This window comes from Coregonus lavaretus (assembly GCF_964263955.1).
Source record: "Coregonus lavaretus genome assembly, chromosome: 22".
Lineage (NCBI taxonomy): Eukaryota > Metazoa > Chordata > Actinopteri > Salmoniformes > Salmonidae > Coregonus > Coregonus lavaretus.
Window position 1 is genome coordinate 43344619 of NC_140009.1, and position 13641 is coordinate 43358259.

Sequence of the window (13641 nt, forward strand, 5' to 3'; positions counted from 1 at the left end):
GTTGGTTTTTTGAGAAGGGGTGCAACTCTCGCTCTCTTGAAGACGGAAGGGACATGGCCAGCGGTCAAGGATGAGTTGATCAGCGAGGTGAAGTAGGGGAGAAGGTCACCGGAGATGGTCTGGAGAAGAGAGGAGGGGATGGGGTCAAGCGGGCAGGTTGTTGGGCGGCCTGCAGTCACTAGTCGCAAGATTTTATCTGGAGAGAGAGGGGAGAAAGAAGTAAAAGCATAGGGTAGTGCAGTGTGAGCAGGACCAGCAGTGTCATTAGACTTAACAAACGAGGATCGGATGTCGTCAACCTTCTTTTCAAATTGGTTGACAAAGTCATCCACAGAGAGGGAGGAAGGGGGGGATTCAGCAGTGAGGAGAATGTGGCAAAGAGCTTCCTAGGGTTAGAGGCAGATGCTTGGAATTTGGAGTGGTAGAAAGTGGCCTTAGCAGCAGAAACAGATGAAGAAAATGTAGAGAGGAGGGAGTGAAAAGATGCCAGGTCGGCAGGGAGTTTAGTTTTCTTCCATTTCCGCTCAGCTGCCCGGAGCTCTGTTCTGTGAGCTCGCAATGAGTCATCAAGCCACGGAGCTGGAGGGGAGGACCGAGCCGGCCGGGAGGATAGGGGACACAGGGAGTCAAAGGATGCAGAAAGGGAGGAGAGGAGGGTTGAGGAGGCAGAATCAGGAGATTGGAGGGAGAAGGATTGAGCAGAGGGAAGAGATGATAGGATGGAAGAGGAGAGAGTAGTGGGAGAGAGAGAGCGAAGGTTGCGGCGGCGCGTTACCATCTGTGTAGGGGCAGAGTGAGTAGTGTTGGAGGAGAGCGAGAGAGAAAAGGATACAAAGTAGTGGTCGGAGACATGGAGGGGAGTTGCAGTGAGATTAGTAGAAGAGCAACATCTAGTAAAGATGAAGTCAAGCGTATTGCCTGCCTTGTGAGTGGGGGGGGATGGTGAGAGGGTGAGGTCAAAAGAGGAGAGGAGTGGAAAGAAGGAGGCAGAGAGAAATGAGTCAAATGTAGACGTAGGGAGGTTGAAATCCCCCAAAACTGTGAAGGGTGAGCCATCCTCAGGAAAGGAACTTATCAAGGCGTCAAGCTCATTGATGAACTCTCCAAGGGAACCTGGAGGGCGATAGATGACAAGGATATTAAGCTTAAATGGGCTAGTGACTGTGACAGCGTGGAATTCAAATGAGGAGATAGACAGATGGGTTAGGGGGAAAATTGAGAATGACCACTTGGGAGAGATGAGGATTCCTGTGCCACCACCCCTCTGACCAGATGCTCTCGGGGTATGCGAGAACACATGGTCAGACGAGGAGAGAGCAGTAGGAGTAGCAGTGTTTTCAGTGGGAATCCATGTTTCCGTCAGCGCCAGGAAGTCGAGGGACTGGAGGGTAGCATAGGCTGGGATGAAGTCAGCCTTGTTGGCGGCAGAACGGCAGTTCCAGAGGCTGCCTGAGACCTGGAACTCCAGGTGTGTGGTGCGTGCAGGGACCACCAGGTTAGAGAGGCAGCAGCCACGCGGTGTGAGGCGTTTGTGTAGCCTGTGCGGAGAGGAGAGAACAGGGATAGGCAGAGGCATAGTTGACAGGCTGCAGCAGATGGCTACAATAATGCAGAGGAGATCGGAATGAAATGAACTAAACATCTGGGAAAGGAGAGAGCAGGCCTCCCTCACCAAAAAAAATAAAATATATATAACTCTCCCAACTTCCACCTCAGAAACTATAATTGTTTCACTGAACCACCCGAGTAAAACTCTCCCAACTTCCACTTTAGAAATTAGAATTGTTGTAAACTACAGCAGACTGTTATCAGTAGCTGTAATTAAGTACAGCAGCTACCAACCACCTAACGTTAATGCCTCGGATGAGGTTAGAAAAACAGCTGAATGGTAGCAGCTAGCTGGCTCAATCACAGGTAATCTTAAGCGTGAAATAACATTGGAAACAATTAACCACTGTTGCTAAAAGTTACCAGTAGCTACCCGCTAGCTAGCTAGCTAGCTTTGTTGGTCCAAGTAGTGGGTAAGCTAGCCTCGTGCTTCGCCGGGGTCCGCCGAATACAGTCCTTACCTACAATAATTACCTACAATAACCTACAATAACTACCTGAGTAAACTACCTATAATACCTAACTACAATACCTACCTACAATCTAAATACATGGTTTAAGCTTTACTCAACACCATATAAGAAGCCAAGCTTACCTCCTGCTAGAGAAAACACAACCTCTCCCTCTCCCTCTCCACACACCTGGAGTTCCAGGTCTCAGGCAGCCTCTGGAACTGCCGTTCTGCCGCCAACAAGGCTGACTTCATCCCAGCCTATGCTACCCTCCAGTCCCTCGACTTCCTGGCGCTGACGGAAACATGGATTCCCACTGAAAGGTAGTGGGTTCAAACCCCGGGACCACCCATACACTAAAAAAAAAATATATATATTATGCACGCATGACTGTAAGTCGCTTTGGATAAAAGCGTCTGCTAAATGGCATATTATTATTATTATTATTAGTGGTGGGGCGTGAGGCAGAGTTGAGTGAAGCAGCTTCAACGGTAAACTTCAAATATTACGTTATTTACTTAGCCTACCACAGATGAGAAGTGTTTTTTACCACTTTTTATGGAAACCCAAAGGAATCATACATAACCCCCCCAGTGCCTTTCCATAGCCCCCTACACACAGCTGCATGCTCTGTCCATTGTGCTGACACAGCGCAGCGGAGACACAGATTTTGCGCCAACCTGTCACTCAATCATTTGAGCTTTTTGGATATTTTTATATAGGGATAAGAAACTAAAACTGAGGGGGCAAAGCCCCCTTTCGTCCCCTTGTGGAGCCGGGCTTTGTCTGACTGACTGCTGATAACTTCAGAAAAAAGTTGATTACAAATACAAAGTTGCAAAGGTATTTGCAATTATTACAAACAAGTGAAGGATAACATGAAAACCGAGAGTACTGCATTAAAAGATACATAGACTAGTGTACATGGGCCTATATAGGCTATTTCAATCATATTGAAATACATTTAATGTTCAATCAATTTAGTTATATTTTGTGACTAGGCTACTGTATGTAATTTTTGCCTAGATGTATTTCATGATGTGTGACAACGTGTGCAATGATGTGCCCAATCTGTAAATTTGTGTTTTATTATTTGGTAAGCATAATATGCCACCTCAATAGCCTATTTGCAGCCATAGGTGGTAATATATCTCAAGGAGCTGATCTGTCGTCAGTACTGTGGAATAATTCTACTGTTTTTTTTTGTTGTTGAACATTTTAACAGAATTTGGTGAAAAAATAAACGTAATACTTATATTTTACAAAGTTATTCCGTATTCTGGAACATGCTCTCCCAAGCGGGGACTTCAGTCCGCCATTAATTCAGAAGGTTTTGGAATTTTTGCTGCGTCACAAGATGTTATGGGATAGCCACCCCAGTGAAGGGGGAAAAAAAGTATGCTCTCATGCCTGCTTTGTTTTCCAGACCTACAAAGTACGCTTATAAAACCTTCGGTAAACTTAGTACATTTTGCGTTCTTATGTTTGGAATTACACTTGAAAAAAGACAGTTGACTTTCGTACCGGCTATATGCTCTAGATAGAACATAAGTACGCATTTTGGAACACAGCCTATAGTCCCAGTCGGTATTAGACAGAATGTTGCGGCCCTGCCTGCCTATAGCGAAAACAAACTGTGGTTACACCATTGGCTCACAGCAAAAACTTGACCTTTTTCAAACGCAATTTTCTTGTTCTTGTTTTAATCAATTACAAAACTATATTTAAGAAAACCACAACATGTCTAAAGATTACTTTTCAACTTGCCTGCTCCCTAGCGTTTGAATTACTTAGAAAATCATAATATTGTAGGGCATCCCTCATGCCCCTTTTCATGATGGTGGTAGCAAGAAAGACTGTTTGTTTTCCCCAATTTGTGGGCATGGTCAAGATAATTTTCTTATTATTGAGTGAATACCGAATGTTTAGCGGAGGTATGTGTATAGCCTCAACCTGGTCTCAGAGCATTTCGTATTATTCTGTACGTAAATCCGAGACATCCGGGACCATTTCGTATGATATGTTACAAATTACAATTCGTAAAATATGCAAAATGTACAATATGTTAAGAATTTGCTAAACATATGATATGTTATGAATTCTAGCTAGGTGGCTAGCATTAGCTAGCTCACTAACATTATCTAGGCTAGGGGTTACGGTTAGGTGTTAGGGTTAAGTTTAGGAGTTAGGTTAAAGGGTTAAAGTTAGGGTTAGGTGAAGGGTTCGCTAAAAGGGTTAAGGTTAGGGTTAGGGTTAGGGGAAGCGTTAGCTAACATGTTAAGTAGTTGCAAAGTAGCTAAAAAGTAATAAGTATACTGAACAAATATGTAAAGTGTTGATCCCATGTTTCATGAGCTGAAATAAAAGATCCAGATATGTTCCATACGCACACAAAGATTATTTCTCTCAAATGTTGTGCACAAATGTGTTTACATCCCTGTTAGTGAGCATTTATCCTTTCCCAAGATAATCCATCCACCTGTCAGGTGTGGCATATCAAGAAGCTGATTAAACAGCGTGATCATTACACAGGTGCACCTTGTGCTGGGGAAAATAAAAGGCCACTCTAAAATGTGCAATTTTGTCACACAACACAATGCCACAGATGTCTCATGTTTTAGGGAGTGTGCAATTGGCATGCTGACTGCAGGAATGTCCACCAGAGTGGTTGCCAGATATTGTAATGTTAATTTCTCTACCAATGTTGTTTAAAAGAATTTGGCAGTAAGTCCAACCGGCCTCACAATCGCAGACCACGTCTAGCCACGCAAGCCCAGGACCTCCACATCTGGCTTCTTCACCTGCGGGATCGTCTGAGACCAGCCACACAGACAGCTGATGCAACTGTGGGTTTGCACAACAGAAACATTTCTGCACAAACCGTCTCAGGGAAGCTCTTCTGCGTGCTCGTCATCCTCACCAGGATCTTGACCTGACTGCAGTTCGGCGTCGTAACCAACTTTAGTGGGCAAATGCTCACCTTCAATGGAAACTGGCACACTGGAGGAGTGTGCTCTTCACCGATGAATCCCAGTTTCCACTGTACCAGGGAGTTGGCAGACAGCGTGTATGTTGTCATGTGGGCAAGCAGTTTGCTGATGTCAACGGTGGGGTTATGGCGGTGGGGTTATGGGCTGGCATAAGCTACGGACAACGAACACAATATAATTTTATCGATGCCAATTTGAATGCACAGAGATACCGTGACGAGATCCTGAGGGCCAGTATCGTGCCATTCATCCACCGCCATCCCCTCATGTTTCAGCATGGTAATGCACGGCCCCATGTCGCAAGAATCTGTACACAATTCCTAAAAGGTGAAAATGTCCCAGTTCTTCCATGGCCTGCATACTCACCAGACATGTCACTCATTGAGCATGTTTGGGATGCTCTGGATTGACGTGTACCACAGCATGTTCCAGTTTCCATCAATATCCAGCAACTTCACACAGCCATTGAAGAGGAGTGGGACAACATTCCACAGGCCACAATCAACAGCCTGATCAACTTTATGTGAAGGAGATGTGTCATGCTGCATGAGGCAAATGGTGGTTACACCAGACAGACACTGACAGTTTTTTTGATCGACACCCCTACCTTTTTAAAAAGGTTTCTGTGACCAACAGATGCCTATCTGCATTCCCAGTCATGTGAAATCCATAGATTAGGGGCTAATTAATTTATTTAAATTGACTGATTTCCTTATATGAACAATAACTCAGTCAAATCTTTGAATTTGTTGCATGTTGCGTTTATATTTTTGTTCAGTGTAGTAGAAAAGTTGCTAATTAGCTAAAATTGTCTGTGATGAGATTCGATCTAGCAAGTTTTGGATTGCTAGATGTTCGCGTTATACAGCCACCCAACCACTCTAGTTTCGTTTTTGTCCGAATTATATTAAATGCTCTGAAACCTGGTTTAATAGCCTACAGTTCCGTGGGAGAGCAAAAAAACATCTAACGACCACTTAGCTCTTCTACGGGTGGTCTGAGGCAGGCCCGGTTTCCCAAAAGCATTTTAAGGCTAAGTTCGTCGTTAGAACCTTCATAGAAGCATCGTTAAATCCCCGAGCTGTTTCCCAAAACCATCGTTATTAACGTTGCACTTAATCTAAGGTAATCTAACCGCTCATATAATAGCTAATGTCGCGTTCACGTTTTAGTCATAACTAGGAACACTCGGAAATGTTCGAACACGACACGTGATGAACTACAACCAGTTTGCAAGTCAGTCATTTCCGAGTTTCCTAGTTATGATTAGCATTTGAACACGGCATAAGTGCGTCAGATGCTTATTTGCCCTTCCACATCACTTTATATACAGAAAATCTCCGCTAAACATAGAATCAAATGTTTTATCCGTCTCTCTGTGACCATTTACATTTACGTCATTTAGCAGACGCTCTTATCCAGAGCGACTAACATTATTTATTTTTTTCATACCCCCTGTGGGAATCGAACCCACAACCCTGGCGTTGCAAACACCATGCTCTATCAACTGAGCTACATCCCTGCCGGCCATTCCCTCCCCTACCCTGGACGACGCTGGGCCAATTGCGCGCCGCCCCATGGGTCTCCCGGTCACGGCCGGCTACGACAGAGCCTGGATTCGAACCAGGATCTCTAGTGGCACAGCTAGCACTGCGATGCAGTGCCTTAGACCACTGCGCCACTCAGGTGACCGCAGATAACTTCAAAACAAAGTTGACTACAGATAGCCTACAAAGTTGCCAATATCTTTGCAATTGAGGTCCCCTGTGGCTCAGTTGGTTGAGCATGGCGCTTGAAACGCCAGGGTTGTGGGTAAGAGCGTCTGCTAAATACTAAAATGTAAATTATACAAACAAGCGAAGTATAAAAACATGCTTAAAATAAAAACCGAGATGACTGTATTAAAATATAAACAGAAGGCTATAGGCCTATTTCAATCATATTGAAATACATTTAATGAGTTATATTTTGCTCCCTGTAGCCTACTGTCTGTAATTTGTCTCACTGTGTGTAATGTGCGCAATGATGTGCCAAATCGGTGATTTAGTAAATGTTTATTGGGTACGCATTAGAATAAGACGCCTCAATATTTGCAGCCGTAGGCGTTAATATCGCTCTAGGAGCTGATCCGTCGTCATTATTGTGAACTAATTATAATGTTAAAGTAAGATTTTAATAGAGAAAGCTGATCCAAGAGTAGCGCTCCCTTTCTTTCAATCCTATCAGTATCGACACAAGCTCCAACGACGCACCTAGCGACCGTTCTCTCTGCTTGGTGTTTTGGGAAACGCTTATTACTTCTTCCGCGGTTGCATCGTTAAAACACTCATAAGCCTGCATTTCATCGCTATCGGGAAACCGGGCCCAGGTTAATACATCAGCACTCTTGTTCAATTGCAGAACCTTTAGGCTACTGTTATTCCAAAAATGTTATATGAGAGTTCTAATAATGGATTGACATATGATGACTATATAGTCCAAAGTAATGTTGTCTCATTGAGATATAGGCCTACTATAGGTTCATAGTAAGTAGGCTTAAAATAAATTAATCACAGATCCTTGTCCACTTGCGACCAGGTCACGAACTTGTCAGTAAACTTTATTATTGTATTTTATTGTAACGTTTTCAAAGCACTCCAGCCAGTTTGTGTGTGTGATTTACAGTATTCGAACCAACTTGATGCGTAGGCCTGCATCCAGAGCCTATATAGCCTATATGACTCTACCTATCTATCTAATTCCATAAATAGATGGAGAGATCAGTGAAAATGTTTATTGGGATTGGACACAGCTGGATGGATCGCTGTAGTAAAACATGTTGCTTGTCTTCTTCGCAATTTTTATGCTACCACTCATTTTTGTTAGGATAAGCTAGGCATTTATTTGAGATCCGTGGACACCTTGTTCAGTGTCGTGATATTTAAATGATTTGATTCACATATTGACCACAACATTGTAAGGTTTCTATCACATTATCGAAAAACGTATTTCAATACCGCCATTATAATATAATAATATAATTTTTTACAGTAGCCTAGTTCAGAATAAGAATACGAATCGAATATGCTATTAATTGTTAATTTAGGTTATATTAATTATTTTGTCTGAAAGCCTAGGTCTAGCACAATGATTATGATTATTATGACGTAGTAGCGTGCAAGATTAAGTTTGTGATTCCAGCATCCCGTGTAGCTCAGTTGGTAGAGCATGGCGTTTGCAACGCCCAGGGTTGTGGGTTCGTTCCCACCGGGGACCAGTATGAAAAAAAAAGAATGATAATGTATGCACTCACTAACTGTAAGTTTCTCTGGATAAGAGCGTCTGCTAAATGACTAAAATGTAAATGTCCTCATAGTCACTTTTGATTGATTAGCTACATCATAAGGGGTCATTTCTACACCAGGGTAATTTTCGCTCTAGCCCCAAGCACTGTTTGCTTGGCGGGGTTGTAACGACCCCTCGCGCCTTTGATCTTCAGGGATATGGATGGTAACTTAATAACAGATTAATTAAGACAACAACAATAACGATGGTGTAATACCGATGCAATTGCTGTGGGTTTTTATTTGTAGGTTTAAGCATTAAATAATAAATACTTTTTGGAGAAGGTCTTCATTTAGTACCATTTTATTTCAGACATTTTGACTAAAGTGGGATGGTCAAAATTGTGATTTCTCCATTCATTGACTTAGAACATTTCTAATTTCACCTTATTTTGATAATTGGGCAAGCAGTCACATTTGCGTTTCTTTTACTCACACATAAGTAGGTAAAACATAATAGGCTATAGAGGCAAGGGAAAATATATTATAATTGAAATAGTTTATCAGACATAATTTTACATTTATTAATTTTGAATAGGGCTGTTTCGTGAACCGAGACCTGAAAGATATAATCGAAACAAATACACGTAGGCCTATCATTGACTGTCGACTGACTTATTTTACTGCTCATAGTTGTTGTAGTTACACGAAATCAATCGTGTCTCAATCAAAGTATTGCTCGATAGCATTTCCTGTTTAAATGAAGTAAAAATATAAAGGACCATTCAACAGCAGTTTTCTCTATCTTTTTTTCTCTCCAAAATGTTTACACCAGCTCTCCAGAACAATTTAAACGTGCGCCAAATTTCTCTCTCACATTGGGCTGGACAAATTATTTCATATGGTGGGTGCAACGCCTTTTTTAAGAGCAATTAACTGTGACTACACTTGTAAAGAAAAGTGTTGCTCTTCCGCACACGTTCATTGGGGAATACGTTTTCTGCGTCATTTAAACAACTGCCTTTTACGAGCTCAACGGGATGGCTGTGTAACCCCGCATTTTGGAGTATTTCTTCCCAGATTGTTGCGATTTTCCTGCGGTTTTAACAAGGTAGGCAGAGCGGCTGGCCCAGACCCCCGAAGAGAGGTGTGCTGCTGCAATCCGGGCTGCAGCAGGATCATCTACAGGGCGTCAATCCAATATGCTAATCTATCAAAAAAAGAAAAAATTCTATGGCTATGCAGAGCAGCGAACATCAGTCTTCGAATTGATTGATTTTAAATTAAATGAAAAACAGTGCTTTCAAACACTGCATTATCTTGTGCATTTGTTATTTATTACCTATTCCATTTAGGCCTATATATTGGCATATACACATAGGCTACATACACTACATGACCAAAAGTATGTGGACACCTGCTCTTCGAACATCTCATTCCAAAATCATGGGCATTCATATGGAGTTGCCCCACAGTTGGTCCTATGCAATGGGGCAGGTAGCCTTCTCCAGGCATCCGCCAAACTCAGATTCATCCGTCTGACTGCCAGATGGTGAAGCTGATTCATCACTCCAGAGAACGCGTTTTGACTGCTCCAGAGTCCAATGGCGGTGAGCTTTACACCACTCCAGCCGACGCTTGGCATTGCGCGTGGTGATCTTAGACTTGTGTAAGGCTGCTCAGCCATGGAAACCCGTTCTTGTGCTGACGTTGCTTCCAGAAGCAGTTTGGAACTTGGTAGTGAGTTTTGCAACCGAGGACAGACCATTTTTACCCGCTTCAGCACTCGGGTGGTCCTGTTCTGTGAGCTTGTGTGGCCTACCACTTCGCAGCTGAGCCGTTGTTGCGCCTAGACATTTCCACTTCACAATAACAGCACTTACAGTTGACCAGGGCAGAATTTTTACAAACTGACTTGTTGGAAAGGTGACATCCTATGAAGGTGCCACCTTAAAAATCACTGAGCTCTTCAGTATGGGCCATTCTACTGCCAAAGTTTCTATAGAGATTGCATGGCTGTGTGCTCGATTTTATACACCTGTCAGCAACGGGTGAGGCTAAAATTGCCGAATCCACTCATTTGAACTGATGTCCACATACTTTTGACCATGTAGTGTATTTCTTTATTCCACATGGTCAGGGCCTTGTTTCCAAGAGCCTTCGTAGCGTTAAGATCATCGTTAGAATCTTCATACAATGTAGCTTTAGTAGCCGGGGTGTTTCCCAGAGCCGTGTTTCACAGAGCCTTCGTTAGTAGCGTGGCTCTTAAACATGTTCACACATCTGCGAGTGATCCAGACCACTCGTAGAGTAGCCAAAGAACATCGTCAGTTGTTTTTTGCGCTTCCTCGTCACTTTATTCAAGATCTTCGCTAAACATAGAATCAAGATCTGTCTGACTGTGACTGCCGATAACTTCAGAACGAAGTTGACCGCAAATACAAAGTTGCCAAAGTATTTTCAATTGTTACAAACAGGTGAAGGATAAAATTATTGTAAAATGAAAACCGAGATGACTGCATTAAACGATACATAGGCTAGATGGGCCTATATAGGCTATTTCAATCATACCAAAATCATGTTCATGTTCAATCAATTGAGTTCTAGTTTGTAACTAGGCTACTGTCTGTAATTTTTGCCTCAATGTGTTTCATGATGTATGACAACATGTGCGCAATGATGTGCCCGGTCTGTGATTTAGTGCATTATTATTGTGTAAGCATAATAAGCTGTCTAAATAGCCTATTTGCAGCCATAGGTGGTAATATCTCTCTAGGAGCTGATCTGTCTATTGTGGAATACTTCTGTTGTTAAGGTAAGATTTGAATGAAGAAAGCTGATCCGAGAGCAGCGCTGCTTTTCTTTCGATCCTATAGTATCGACACATGGTCTAACGACGCACTTAGTGAACGTTCTCTCTATGTGCTTGTTTGGGAAACACGTAAATAACGATGCATCTGGTACGATCGTCGTAATGCTTAAGTTACATCGCCACTGGGAAACGAGGCCCAGGCCAAACGTCAATGATGGCTGTAAATGCAATTTATCATGAAGAGGTTGGCCTAAGCAAGTCTTGAACCATTCATGTAGTTCGTATACAAATTGGTAGGTTAAGCGATGATCTTAACCAAAGGGAATTTATATTACCCTTTGGTTAAGATCATTGCTGAATATTTGAATAGGTTTCGCTGAAGAGGTTGTAGGCCTATAGGCTACTTATGGACATGGTGTAGTGCAAAGCCGTACATTATATGCTAATTGTCATTTTTTATGCTAAATAAGAAATGTCAATAAATGTGCAACCTAATCCTATCGCATTTTACAAACAACATTGTGATATACCCAGCCAGCAGCTGCCTGCCCCTTAATCTTTTTGTACAGTTGAAGTCGGAAGTTTACATACACCTTAGCCAAATACATTTAAACTCAGTTTTTCACAATTCCTGACACTTAATCCTAGTAAAAATTCCCTGTCTTAGGTCAGTTAGGATCACCACTTTATTTTAAGAATGTGAATTGTCAGAATAATAGTAGAGAGAATGATTTATTTAAGCTTTTATTTCTTCCATCACATTCCCAGTGGGTCAGACGTTTACATACACTCAATTAATATTTGGTAGCATTGCCTTTAAATTGTTTAACTTGAGTCAAACGTTTCGAGTAGCCTTCCACAAGCTTCCCAAGTTGGGTGAATTTTGGCCCATTCCTCCTGACAGAGCTGGTGTAACTGAGTCAGGTTTGTAGGCCGCCTTGCTCGCACACGCCTTTTCAGTTCTGCCCACACATTTTCTATAGGGTTGAGGTCAGGGCTTTGTGATGGCCACTCCAATACCTTGACTATGTTGTCCTTAAGCCATTTTGCCACAACTTTGGAAGTATGCTTGGGGTCATTGTCCATTTGGAAGACCCATTTGCGACCAAGCTTTAACTTCCTGACTGATGTCTTGAGATGTTGCTTCAATATATTCACAGAATTTTCCTTCCTCATGATGGCATCTATTTTGTGAAGTGCACCAGTCCCTCCTGAAGCAAAGCACCCCCACAGCATGATGCTGCCACCCGCGTGCTTCACGGTTGGGATGGTGTTCTTTGGCTTGCAAGCATTCCCCTTTTCCCTCCAAACATAACAATGGTCATTATGGCCAAACAGTTCTATTTTTGTTTCATCAGACCAGAGGACATTTCTCCTAAAAGTACGATCTTTGTCCCCATTTGCAGTTGCAAACCGTAGTCTGGCTTTTTTATGGCAGTTTTGGAGCAGTGGCTTCTTCCTTTCTGTGTGGCCTTTCAAGTTATGTCGATATAAGACTCGTTTTACTGTCGATATAGATACTTCTGTACCTGTTTCCTCCAGCATCTTCACAAGGTCCTTTGCTGTTGTTCTGGGATTGATTTGCACCAGTACGTTAATCTCTAGGAGACAGAACGCGTCTCCTTCCTGAGCAGTATGACGGCTGCGTGGTCCCATGGTGTTTATACTTGTGTACTATTGTTTGTACAGATGAACGTGGTACATTTTACATTTAAGTCATTTAGCAGACGCTCTTATACAGAGCGACTTACAGGAGCAATTAGGGTTAAGTGCCTTGCTCAAGGGCACATCGACAGATTTTTCACCTAGTCGGCTCGGGGATTAGAACCAGCGACCTTTCGGTTACTGGCACAACGCTCTTACCCACTAAGCTACCTGGTACCTTCAGGCATTTGGAAATTGCTCCCAAGGATGAACCAAACTTGTGGAGTTCTTGTGAATTTTTTTTCTGAGGTCATTGCTGATTTCTTTGGATTTTCCTATGATGCCAAGCAAAGAGGCACTGAGTTTGAAGTTAGGCCTTGAAATACATCCACAGGTACACCTCCAATTGACTCAAATGATGTCAATTAGCCTATCAGAAGTTTCTAAAGCCATGACATCATTTTCTGGAATTTTCCAAGCTGCTTAAAGGCACAGTCAACTTAGTGTCTGTACACTTCTGACCCACTGGAATTGTGATACGATGAATTATAAGTGAAATAATCTGTCTGTAAACAATTGTTGGAAAAAATTACTTGTGTCATGCACAAAGTAGATATCCTAACCGACTTGCCAAAACTATAGTTTGTTAACAAGAAATTTGTGGAGTGGTTGAAAAACGAGATTTAATGACTCCAACCTAAGTGTATGTATACTTCCGACTTCAACTGTATCTTCCATTTATTTCCACATTTTAGGCTATATGGACTAACAGTCGCTGACTGCGCCTTAACACAGGAAAAAGACTGAAAGAAGTGTCTAGGATTAGCGGTCAGATTTCCCATTTCCCAAAGACGCTCAACGTCTTAAACCCA